Genomic DNA, 13,771 nt, shown 5'->3' with positions numbered 1-13,771 from the left:
CCGTCTATTTATAGCGTATTAATAGGTATTATGTAAAAAAATTAACCCCATCCGTCGTCATTTCGACATGAAATAAACCGGTCAACCCTTTAAAAGCTTCTACTTCCCTAAGGAGAGCTGACTCTTGATGAGATAAAATTTCAATAATTTTGTACATTATTGATATAGCTCCTACCCACGAGAGTGTGAGAGCTGACAGATCGAAAAAATAAGTTACGAGTGAGCGGTTATGACCATATTAGTTTTATGTGGTATTTAAGGTTTAGGGTTGACCTACTAGATCGAGACCCAAACGACGACGACAATAGCTGAAATTTAACCATAACCATTTCTTCTTATCATGTTAACATCCTACGGTCAATTTTAATAAAGTCTATTTCTTACACATTGTTGCTCATGGAAGGTATACTTTTCATTACAACTAAGAAGCTAGTTGTATCACATTAGTGGAGATATAAGAATTTTGTGCGATCCAAAAAATTGAAATTAAAAATCGATAAATTTGATATTACCCATCTATTTATAGCGTATTAGTAGGTATTGTGTAAAAAAATTAACCCAATCTGCCGTAATTTTGACATGAAATAAACCGGTCAACCCTTTAAAAGCTTCTACTTCCATAAGGCACTACAAAAAAGAATTCGATTGGCCACGGCGCAAGGCCGTCGCCAAAAGCCAAATTGCCGTCGCAAAAGACCAACGGCGACGGCTAGGCGACGGCAAAATTGCCGTTGTCGTTGGTGGCGTCGCCATTGCTATTTGCGACGACAATTACGCCGTCGCATGAATTTTGGCCACGGTATTTACGCCGTCGCATGATTTTTGGCGACGGCATAATGGCGACGCCATCAGCGATTTTGCCGTCGCCAAAGGTCATTGGCGACAGCAACATTGCCGTCGCAAAAGTGCATTTATTGATTAAAAAAAAAACCTAGCATGCAACTTTGCATACCAGATTTTCTTTTTTGAGCAAAAGAAGCCATATATATAAATCATAAATTTCATGTTTTTTCACATTATTTCTCACCAATCTTGAAAAATACAAAAACATTCAAAAATTGAAATACATAATGCTGACGCCCAGTAGGCTAAGTATCATGACCTACATACTCTGAGCTATTGAGGTGATTGAAAAGCTTCTTTGCCTTGATGAGCCCATATTCAATTGCTAACTCATAAACCTTGGACGTTGTAGCAACCGATACTTGATAGGACTCATTGTTTTGACAAATCCCCTTGATTAATGCATCTTGTCCCAGAACATATCCCTTGGCAACCATTGTTTTGACAACTTCCGCAGCAACAGTTACTGCCAGAGCTAGAAATGAACTGACTTGTGTGAATAGCCTGCAATTTTGTGTGAATTATGTTAAGCTATAGAACATTGTACCACTAAGCAATAATCAGAATTCAAGCTAGATGATTGAATGTTCTTTCATGTATAGAAGAGACAACTATGCATGCAAACATTAAGGCAAAAATCTTTGATCTAGGCATGTCCTTGTAAGGTGCACCCCCTTATTTATATATAAATATAGTGTTGGCAATAAATGACTTTGAAGTTGCTTTGTGACAATTACAATCTTTAAGTTTCTTGATGAGAATTATATGGGATTTATAAAACCTGAGAAGTGCCATCATTTGGATTAGTATTAACACCCACAGAATAGATAAAGAAAGAGAAGAAGAGATAAATTACCTTCATCGGTTCATCCTAGCCTCATCTTGTTTCCCAAGACCTCTCCATATAGTTCAACCTGAAACATGGTACCATTAGAAAGAAAGGGGGTAAAGGTAAAAGCAAGAAATATGTCGAGGAGACTAGAAGTAGTCCTTAAAATCATATTGCTCCCATGATACCAATACTGAAAAATCATATAGCAAATACATATAAATGCATCAATAGCATATCAATCAAAATCTGAATCAGAAGCATTCCCATATCTTATGAATTCAAGAGGGAAGAGAAAAGCAGTTACTGCTCACTCCAACTAATGTTATGATTTTACTTTATGAATAATATATTTTTACATGAATTGCTTCCAAACAAACATGTAGCAAATAACTGCATTATACACATCATATACACCTAATTCAAGCCAAAGTGTAGATACCACTACTGCCCATGATTAAATTAAAAATCAATACTAAACATAATATGTAGAAAGAATAATTAAGTAAATAGCATAGCTGCACTATCCAAAACCAGATTCTTTGATTATCTAGATAACAGGAAAGGTATGAAATATACCACAACAACATATCCAAAGCCAGATGACCTATCACCAGTCGATGAAATCCCGGTAACACTACTGAAAGTATTTTCACTACAGTTTTCATTTGCTTGGCTTTAGCTACACCTTTTTCCATGCTTTTGGCTGCAATCTCTGGCTTGTTTCAGATAAGAGAGAGAGAGAGAGATCTCTGGCCTGTTCAGAGAGAGAGAGAGAGTGTGTGTGTGTGTGTGTGTGTGTGATCTATATTACACACAGATGTGCCTATCTTTTATAAAGTATACAAGAGTTACTGATAGCCATACCCCTTTGTGGATTGAGACAAAAAAATAGTTAGTAATTTTAGAAACCAAAACTACAAAGAAGTTAAATAGTTAAAAACTCGTGTTTGTACACTTTGACCAATTTTACTTTGTAGAACCAAGCAAATGGGCTGGAGATTCATCCATAATCTCCACAACATTCATCCACTTCAACTGCTCTTACTGTCATGCAGACATTACAAATGAGAAACTTATTAAGTATATTAATGGCCCATCATATTTCCCAAGGCTTCTTAAATATACACTTCAATTTAGAACTCAGCTGAGCTACAATAACAAATATCCAAATAAAGCAAGATCACACCTTCACTTGCAAACAGATAGAAAAAGTAGAGTTCATACCAGTAGTGAAGCAAATGATCACAGCGCGCACCGTAAACTGCCCAATAGTAATCAAATGATGTTTCCTAATTGTTTCAGTTGCTAACACTAGCTAGCCAAACAAATAATGCAGACTAAGTATCACATCAAACCCAATTAGCAAAATAAAAGAAACAGGCTCTGAGAGAATGTGGTCGTTTATTTTGATTGGAACTGCATACAATAGTAACAAAAAAAGGAATCATGGGTCTTTTCATTCCAAACCATAAACATTCACTACACGTACAATAAAAAAGGATGATGTGGTAATACCCCCCTCTCGAGGCCTTAATATATGAGTTGTTGAGTGAAAGTAGAACAAGAGATACTCCGCAGAGAATGCTGTGGCAGCAATCAGACAAAGAGTGCCTTCAGGCAACCGAAGAAATCTAAATGCAAGAAATTAAAAGAACAACAGAAAGAATTAGCCATACTTACAAGATCATATAACCTAGTAAAATAAATATAGCCAACTTACAAAGTGCACATATAACCCAGTTAAACAAAACAAAGGTATAGCACAGATGAGTGATGGATGGTCAAAATGATCAATAATTAAGAATTTGAAAACAAGAGTATAATGGTACTGTGATATTGTAAAAGCACCCATCCTGTGATAAAAATGTGGACATGGCGTTCACCATCTTTTAACTATAGTCTCCAATGTTTAAAGTTCAAGCCCAGGGAGTCCTAATGTGTAGCAATGCTTCAAGAGCTAAAAAGCAAAAGGAAACCAAACAAAATCGCAATGGTGAATCATCAAATAAGACTAAACCCAGCCCAGAGCTAAAAAGCAAAAAAGAAAAAGAAAAAAAGGCAACTAGAAATTCACGAAAGCCAGAAACCAAGGTTGGGGAGAAGTTTGAACTAGCAGCATGCAAGAAGCAAAAATAATAATAATTAATAAAAAGTAAAAATAAAAACAATTCAATCTAAGCATTTATCAGGGAGGCTCCACTCTACCATCACAGTTCTGATGAGAGACTTCAGGATTAACAGCCTTTTCCCTTTCCTCCAATGAAGCTTCAACAGAGGGAGGAAGGCATGAATTAACTAGTTTATTTAAGAGCATCAAACAAGGAGAAGCACATTAACAAACAATTTCTTGTTCTCATGGTACATAGCGATCTACAGGAACATGAGAATGGTTTTTGACATGAGAACCATGGTAATATATAAGGGAGATTTGTGCATCCCTCAATGTATTGAAGTCTCAGTATTATTCTACCAAAGGAGCTAACTGAACATGGAAAGAGCAAAAGAACCATGGTAATGTATAAGGGAGATTTGTCATTTAACTTGCAACACCAACTGAACATAGAAAGAGCAAACTGAATATGAAATCGATGAAACCCTATCTATGCTACTACAGAAGGGCGCTCCACATCTCTCTCTCCCCCTTAAAAAAAATCCATTCTACCATTATCATTCTTTTCACAACTAAACAGCAACTAGCTTAGAGTGCCTACAAAAAATTGCAGTGTGCATAAGAGGCAATAATTTTCACATAACATACAGAAAACGAAGAACAAAACTGAATATTTTTGTAAGAGAAAATGAAAGTGAAGCTGACCAGTAACAAGAAGCAAGCCAGATGAAAGTTGCTTAAGGAAAACAACTCTCTTTCACTTAAACCTTCCGGCCAATATAAACAACACTGTCCCGGGTGTAATACTTGCCTCTTGTCCCCCTGAAAACAAAACTTATGACTGTTGATTTCTAAAAAGCTGTGCTGAAAGTAAAGTTACCGACTTTCCAGTTCACTGTAAAGTAAAACATGTACATTTTTAGTATCCAAACGATTACCAGACTAAAAGAAGCTAACTGAATGTAAAATAGCGTAATGCAGAACCTAGACAAAGAGTCCCAGATGACATGCAATAAGGAAACTAAAGAATTTTTGAACTATTTGACCAACTCACTGAAAATGCCCAAATGTCTATGAAATTTCCAGCTAAAAACACTCATGAGAGCCATTAAAATGTGAATAATGGTAGGAAAAAAAAGAGGAAAATTTCCCTCAAAGAATTCATCTTTATGTAAATTCCAACCTTGTTAGGGCTAGCAATTATTAAACAATACCGAAAGATGATCCAATTCCATCCACGAACAAAAACCCCTATTTAAGTTTGGGATACAAATCGGAGACCAAGCAAAACCCTAATTTTGATTACATTCGCTCGAGCTAACCCAATTTAGAAAATTAACAGAAGAAAAGTATAAGCTTCGATACAGAAAATTAGAGCAATCAAAGATTGAACAGAGGACTGAGAAATGGGGAGGGAGGAGGATGATTACCTAAAGCGAAGAGTGGAGATGGTTCAGATCGCAGTGAACGACGGCGTTTAAGGGACATTGAAACCCATCAAAACCACAGATTCGCTCTCCCTCTCTCATTCAAAGTACCACAGACTTACCACAAAGCAAGGATGCTGGCCGACTGTGAGATTGCGAGAGAGAAACTCGCAATAGCTATGGAGGAATCCTCTCATCACATAAAGCCCATAAGTTATAACCGATAAATCTTCACAATTAAAAAATTGAACTAAGTATTACTCTATTAGGGTTTCAAATCAAATCTCACAGGAGACTTACTTACCACAGATTCAAAAGATGTGAGATTGGCGGCGAGTGTGAGACGAGATTGATACTGTTAGCGGTTGGAGGCTTCTCGAGAAATTGGAGACGATGCGGGGAGAGAGATGGGTTGATGCGAAAACCAGAAGTGAAGCAAAAGAGGCAAAGTCGATGGCTTTTCTTCTTAAGAAAATAAGACGACGTCGTTAAAGGAAAAGAAATGCAGCGACGGAAAACATGCACAGTCGCAAACATAATCTACTTTTGCGACCGCATTGGTGTAGCCGAAGCAAGCACAACCTAATTTCGCGATGGCATCATTTGCTGAAGTAAATATCGGAGCAAAGGCGACGGCAATTCAGTGCCGACGCTGGCTATGCGTAGCCAATTGAATTCTTTTTTGTAGTGAGGGGAGCCGACCATTGAGGAGATAAAATTTCCAAAATTTTTACATTATTTGATATAGCTCCTACCCACGAGAGCGTGAGAGCTGACAGATCAAAAAAATAAGTTACGAGTGAGCGGTTATGAGCATATTAGCTTTATGTGGTATTTAAGGTTTAGAGTTAACCTATTAGATCGAGACCCAAATGACGACGAAAATAATTGAAATTTTGACCATAACCATTTCTTCTTATCATGATAACATCCTATGGTCGATTTTGATAAATTATATTTCCTCCACTTTATTGCTTATGGAAGGTATACTTTTTAATACACTTGATAAACAAGTTAGACCACATTAGTAGGCATATAAGGATTTTGTGCGATCAAAAAAATGGAAACTTGAAATCGATAAATTTGACGTTACTCATCTATTTATAGCGTATTAATAGGTACTGTGGAAAAAAATTAACCCAATCCGTCGTCATTTCTACATCAAATAAAGCGGTCAACCCTTAACATACTTACACGTCCCTAAGGGGAGCTGAACCACGAGGAGATAAAATTCCTGAAATTTTTACATTAGTTGATATAGGTCATACCCACGAGAGTGTGAGAGCTGACAGATCGGAAAAAAAAGTTGCGAGTGAGCGGTTATGAGCATATTAGTTTTATGTGGTATTTAAGGTATAGGGTTGACCTACTAGATCGAAACCCAAACGACGATGAAAATAGCTGAAATTTTGACCATAACCATTTCTTCTTATCATGATAACATCCTACGGTCGATTTTGATAAAATCTATTTCCTACACATTGTTGCTCATGGAAGGTATACTTTTTATTACAACTAATAAACTAGTTATACCACAATAGTAGACATATAAGAATTTTGTGCGATCCAAAAAATCAAAATTGAAAATTGATAAATTCGACATTACCCATCTATTTATAGCGTATTGCTAAGTATTGTGTAAAAAAATTAACCCGATTCGCCATCATTTCGACATGAAATGAGCCGGTCAACCCTTTAAAAGCTTATACTTCCCTTAGGGGAGCCGACCCTTGAGGAGATAAAATTCCCGAAATTTTTACATTACTTAATATAGCTCCTACCCACGAGTATGTGAGAGTTGACAGATCGAAAAAATAAGTTATTAGTGAGAGGTTATGAGCATAAATAGTTTTATGTGGTATTTAAGGTTTAGGGTTGACCTACTAAATCGAGACCCAAACGACACCGAAAATAGCTGAAATTTTTACCATAACCATTTCATCTTATCATGATAACATCCTACGGTCGGTTTTGATAAAGTCTATTTCCTACACATTGTTACTCATGGAAGGTATACTTTTTATTACAACTAATAAACTAGTTATACCACAATAGTAGACATATAAGAATTTTGTCACTTGGTCACTGCACTAACATTGTAAGTTCTATATTAGCCTACAATTTTTCCCGAAGAATTTGTTGAGCTAAGTTCGGATCATTGAGGAATTATGTTATGATTTCAGAAATTAATAAGATGTTCGAGAATATTTTTTAAACTTTTCACAAGGTGGAATCCTCAATTTGAGGGTCCGATAATTAAGTACACGACACAACGAGTTTGTGGAAATTTTCGGGAAATTATTTGGATCACCGAATTATTTATCATGAATTTCAGAAATTTAGGAATTATGGAAATTTATTTTAAATAAAAAGAATTATTCTGGTGCAATCTGGGCCTTTGAAATTAACCACCACTTCATCAGAGCTGTCAAAAATCATTTAAATGAGAACTATATAAAGGCCAGGTCAGATCAACGATCCAGAACTCTCCCGAAAATCTCAGAACACGCGATCCATTTTGGCGACCCGGCCGGAACTTCTCTGTCCGGCGATGAAACGGAGGATACCGGTGCCATTGGGCTCCTCTTTTCATCATCTACATTCTGGCGGTCCTGGATCATCCATACGTCGGATAATCAAGAAGAATCGAAGCCGGAAAGCTTAGGGTTCTCCGGCGATTCTTCGGCTTTTTTTCGGCGGCTCTGGCGACGTATTGAGCTGGATGAGGTAGGAAAAATACTCCTCTTGTCGTAGTCTATGTCGTGCTATAATTATTTTTCGAATTGGATCAAGTTTGGATCAATTGTGTTTTGGCTTGTTTTGGATGCCGAAGCGGTTGTTGTCGCTGGCGGCTTTTCTGGGGTCATATCCAATGATGATCCTCGTCCTAGAACACTAATCGGTGCTTGGTCAAGCTAATTCCATGACTTGGGTAGTGGGATACAAACCTAGGCATTATCGAAGAGTAGCCGAGTTTGTTTTTCGGACAAAACAAGAATTAAACTTGATTGGGTGTTTCTGCTTTCCATACTGATATGATGGTGTTTGTATAAAGTAGAATCGTATTGAAGGAGAGCAGCTCAAGAGAATTCCAATGCAGGAGAGCAGTTTATATTGTTTTGATGTTTGTTTTCTTTTCTTCGCCTTTATTTGTTAATATTTTTTTTTCCCTTGCTTTACAGTATTCGGATCTGCAGTTTGAATTCTTGGGTGGTTATCTTGCGGAACTAAGTTTGCTTGACTACTGCTGTGTTCGATTCCTACCTTCAGTTATTGCTGTTGTTGTTCGCACACGCATATGTTCCTCGCAAGCATTCCGGCACCTTCGATTAAGGGAATGGATATCCACAATTCCTCTCAGCTCCCAGATTAACTTCTTATCATCCTTTCTCATAGAAAGTGAAACCGGGAACAGGCTGGGCCTTTCCCATTACGTTTTCAATTTTAACTAAAGACACGTGAAACTCAAGTGAGTGGGCCTAAAAGTCCGAGCATCTTATGCTTGGAGCATGGAAGACGTTCCCTTTTTTAGATGGTAAATTTATCAAAATCTCACTTTAGTCACTTCTCCCAATCATTCCAATCCAGACTTCTCAATTTTCAACGATTGGTTGGACGAAAAGATCCTTGATATTGTGGCAAAGATTTTTTTTTTTTTTTTTTTACGGAAAAATTAATGGCATGACTAAAGTGCATAACCGAGTTAAAATTGAGTGACCAAAGTAATATATTTAAAAAGTAAGTGATCAAAGTATTGAACATGTAAAAATTGAGTAACCATTTGTGATATTCTCCTTTTTCTGAGAGAGTTTATCTCTCTACTCTCTCTCTCCTCATTTTCTTTCTCTAAAACTTTGGCAAATCATAACTTTTTATCCGTAACTCCGATTCAAGATTCATGAAAAGTGACTGATTTGTCTTGATGCTCTTTTTGTATCCATGGAGGTTTGATTTGGATCAAATGGCTATTTTTAGAAGACTTGTATTGTGTGACTCAGTTTATTATCAGTATTCAGGGAGGCGATTCGTATTGTCGAAGTGAGTGGATTGTGTAATATGTTTCCAATATTCTTATTGTTTATAAAAATTGTGGAAAAACATGATTTTGACTATTTACGAAATATCTCTCTATTTCCAAGTGAAGCATGTCTATTTGTGAAATATGTGAGGTTTATATAGGATTAAATTATGTTTAGTCACTGTACTATGACCCTTTTTTCGTTTCAGTCCCTGACATTCTCAATTAATCTGAAAAGTCCCTAACGTCAAAATTTCCGTCTGATTGGTCCCTCCCGCGTCAAATTAGGAATTGGCCTTAGGTGAAATGTCCAATATACCCCTCTGTTATTTCTTTTTCATTTTTAATTTTTTTTTCTTTTTCCTTTTTAATTTCTTTTTTGCTTTTTCTTCTTTTTTTCTTGTTCCTTTTTAATTTTTTTCCTTTTTTTTCTTTTTTTCCTTTTTAATTTCTTTTTTGCTTTTTCTTCTTTTTTTCTTGTTCCTTTTTAATTTCTTTTTTTCTTTTTTTTTTCTTTTCGTTTTGCCTACTTTCTCCTTCCTTAACCCACCAATCCCATTCCGATCAAACTCCACAACCCATCTGTTTCTCTCCCCAAATTGAAACTAAACCCAGCAAAGACATAGCTTGGCGGTGCAGAGATGGACATCGAGCAAAAGCAAGAGGCTAGGAGCTGATCGATCACTTCTTCACCTTCTTTGAAGCCATCTCCCTCTGTTGGGATCCGCCCTCGCCTCCATCGTCGCCGACGCCATCTCCCAAACACAAGCAGATCCCAATCAGCTCGGAAATTCGCCGCTAAACCACTCCCCTCTTGTTTTCACAGCCTACTTCTCTCTCTCCCACTCAAATCTCACTTTCTCTCTGTTAATGTCTAAAAGTTCGGCGGTAGCTGAACCTTTGTTAACGCTGATCCGGTGGGCGGATCGATACTTGTGACGTTCTCAAAGTCTCCGCTACCTGTCAAGTAAAATACAAAGGGCGTCAGAGGGAGACCGCGTTGGGCGGTCTTCAACTCTCCGATGCCTAAGTTAGTCAATGTATTTATGTTGACAAAGTAACAGTAGGTAAGTATTGAATGCGTAATTAATGAGGAGAGAGGAGAGAACCTTTTATAGGTGAGGAAGAGGTTGATCTTCTCTTTGTTTTCGATGTGGGACTGATGTGCTTCAGTCCCCAGCTCTGGGAGCTTCTGATGCTACCTTGGCGCGGCGCGTTGGAGGTGATCTGGGGGTGATCCGCCGCCGAGGTTGTAGCCCGCCTGGCGGTGTGTTTGCATGTCATTCCCTTGGTTGGAATTAGTACCTTTGGCGGTCGAACGAGCGTGGCCCATTATAGCTAATTATGCTTGCAAATGTACATGTATGTACAAGTCCCCCAATTCCCCAGTCAAGGAGGGCAATCTTGGTTGGGGAGTTGTTCGGCGGTTCGAAGCGTTTTCTTCCGCTAGGCTTGCAAGAGCATAATTAGCGTCAGTGCGTTGTCAACCATGGATTTTACTGAGCAAACGCTTTATACCCTTTCGGGTGGGCCTCTGCTAGGCCCCCCAGGGAGTCCCCCACTCCCCGGCTAAGATAGACCTCCGGATGGTCCGTAAATTGTTTGTTGAGGGGGAGCTGCGCGGAGCAGAGGGTGTTGGGTAGCGAGCCCAATCTTTAGCACCCAAGTGACGGGGGTCAACGTGCCTGATCAGGGCCGTCGTAGACTGTTGACACAAGTCCCCGTGTCCCGTAGGGACCGTCTGACGGTAACGCCGCGTGGCGGTCGTTGTCAGAGTGAGGCGTGGCCTTGGGATCCGCCGCTGGCGGAAGTCCCCCCGCTGATTGGAGCAGGAAGCAGCGTCCAGTAGACGTGCCTGGCGGTATTTTATTGAGCGATACTGCGCTGAACAAAGTACGCGGTCTGCAAGATGATAAGGGGCTCCGCTAGAGGTGTGTAGCGGAAGATGCCCCGCTTGCAAGATGTCAAGGGAGAAGTTCCGCTGGCGGGGTTTCGCTCAGCGGAGACTTCGTCACTTGGAAAATGACAAGGGAGAAGTTCCGCTGGCGGGGTTTCGCTCAGCGGAGAATTCGTCACTTGGAAGATGACAAGGGAGAAGTTCCGCTGGCGGGGTGTCGCTCAGCGGAGACTTCGTCACTTGGAAAATGAAGTTCCGCTGGCGGGGTTTCGCTCAGCGGAGACTTCGTCACTTGGAAAATGACAAGGGAGAAGTTCCGCTGGCGGGGTGTCGCTCAGCGGAGACTTCGTCACTTGGAAAATGACAAGGGAGAAGTTCCGCTGGCGGGGTTTCGCTCAGCGGAGACTTCGTCACTTGGAAAATGACAAGGGAGAAGTTCCGCTGGCGGGGTGTCGCTCAGCGGAGACTTCGTCACTTGGAAAATGACAAGGGAGAAGTTCCGCTGGCGGAGTTTCGCTCAGCGGAGACTTCGTCACTTGGAAAATGACAAGGGAGAAGTTCCGCTGGCGGGGTGTCGCTCAGCGGAGACTTCGTCACTTGGAAAATGACAAGGGAGAAGTTCCGCTGGCGGGGTTACGCTCAGCGGAGACTTCGTCACTTGGAAAATGACAAGGGAGAAGTTCCGCTGGCGGGGTGTCGCTCAGCGGAGACTTCGTCACTTGGAAAATGACAAGGGAGAAGTTCCGCTGGCGGGGTTTCGCTCAGCGGAGACTTCGTCACTTGGAAAATGACAAGGGAGAAGTTCCGCTGGCGGGGTGTCGCTCAGCGGAGACTTCGTCACTTGGAAAATGACAAGGGAGAAGTTCCGCTGGCGGGGTTTCGCTCAGCGGAGACTTCGTCACTTGGAAAATGACAAGGGAGAAGTTCCGCTGGCGGGGTGTCGCTCAGCGGAGACTTCGTCACTTGGAAAATGACAAGGGAGAAGTTCCGCTGGCGGGGTTTCGCTCAGCGGAGACTTCGGACGGTTGGGGAATCCATCGCAAGTGGTTACCTCCACCAGACGCTTCGTCTGGTGGTGGTAAACACGTGTTGAACCCGTAGAGGGTTAGCGTGCGCAGGCCTGTCCCCTAAGCGTAGCCGTCTTCTCGCCATTAATGATAGTAATGATGGATTTCGTAACCGAGGCGACGCCTCGGTTAATCCGGAGAGTAAGTGAAAAGTTGTGACACGTGTACGGCTGGTGTGTGATGTCGTATTTTAGCGGACGGCCTAGAACGCGTTGATGTTGACATAAAAGGGGGGGAACCTTAGCGAGATTTGACATTTTGTGAAAACTTCAAACCCGAGTCGTCGTCTTCAAGCTCTCTGCGATTTGCGAATAGAGTCCTGCGGGGCGAAAGCTGTGGAGTCACCGGGTCTTGGGAACGAGGTTTCTATTGGTGAGGACAAGCGCTTGCAATCACAGCAAAGGTTTCATCAGTAAGGTTGGTTCTCTGAATCCTATCCCTGTTCCATTGAATTTCTATGTACTTGTTGTTGTCAGTTTTCTGGGTTTTGTGAATTTGGGGTGTTCTGAGTGTGTAAAGTGGGCTTTGGGGGATGGGTTTTGGTGTTTTTGACAGTTGGGATTTCTGGGTTTGCTAGATGGTCGAATCTGGGTTCAGTGTTTGTTGGTTATTTGTTCCTGTTTTTGTGATTTCTGGGTAAACTGTGACTGATGTTCTTGTCGATAACTGATGTAAGAATAGGCTAGATCTGTGCTTGTGCTAACTGGTGTGGGTTTTAGGGTTTGGGATGGCTAACGTCATAGAGATATCGAGCAGTGAGGATTCCGGGTCTGACGTGTCGTTCAGCGCGGCGGATAGGGTATTTATTGACTCGTTGCGTCCGTCTGCCCATGCAGGAACCTCACTGCCGGAACCGCTAGAGGTTGAGCCGCTACAGACCATACCTTGGGCAATAGCCATGGGTCGTACGTCACGTCCGGAGAGCTCTAGGGCGGGTGAGGTGGCGGCGGACAAAGCTAGGCGCGACGAGCGCTTGGCGAGCAACAGTGCCGCCAGCGGATCCGCTGGGGATGAGGAAACAGCGGGGGAGGACGCTGAGTCCGCGTGGTTCCTCCGGGATGGCACCCCCATCGACGAGGCGGGAGGGCGGATGACTCTCGCCGCTGTTAGCAAGATGAAGCGGACGTTCCGGCTGCCGGGCTCTGTGAAGCTGCGCCCGCCGACTGCGGATGATAAGGCGTCAATTCTCCCGGTGGGATTTGCGGCCGTTCACGAAGCGATACTCCGCCAAGGAGTGACATTACCGCTGGTGCCGAATCTGCAAATCCTGGTGTGTGAATTCGGCCTTGCGTTCGGTCAGGTTTGTCCCAACATGTGGCGTCTGCTGCTGGCGATGAACTCCTTGTGGCGGTTGTCCGGGTGCGAGGGGCCTACCGTGGCGGAAGTGCTTCACTTCTACGAGCTGGTGTACGTGAAGCGCCAGGGTTGCAGAGGGCAAGTGAACCTGAGCCGCCGTCAGGGAGCACCGAAGCTGATAGAAAACCTAAGGGATTCAATGTCCTATTGGCGGGGGACCTTCTGTGTCGCCACGGAGGGATGGGAGTACCAGGCTGGAGCGAACGAAGAAGGGCCGACGT

The sequence above is a fragment of the Rosa rugosa genome, chromosome 5 (genome assembly GCF_958449725.1).
Source record: "Rosa rugosa chromosome 5, drRosRugo1.1, whole genome shotgun sequence".
NCBI classification, from domain to species: domain Eukaryota; kingdom Viridiplantae; phylum Streptophyta; class Magnoliopsida; order Rosales; family Rosaceae; genus Rosa; species Rosa rugosa.
Note: the sequence above shows the minus strand (reverse complement) of the source record.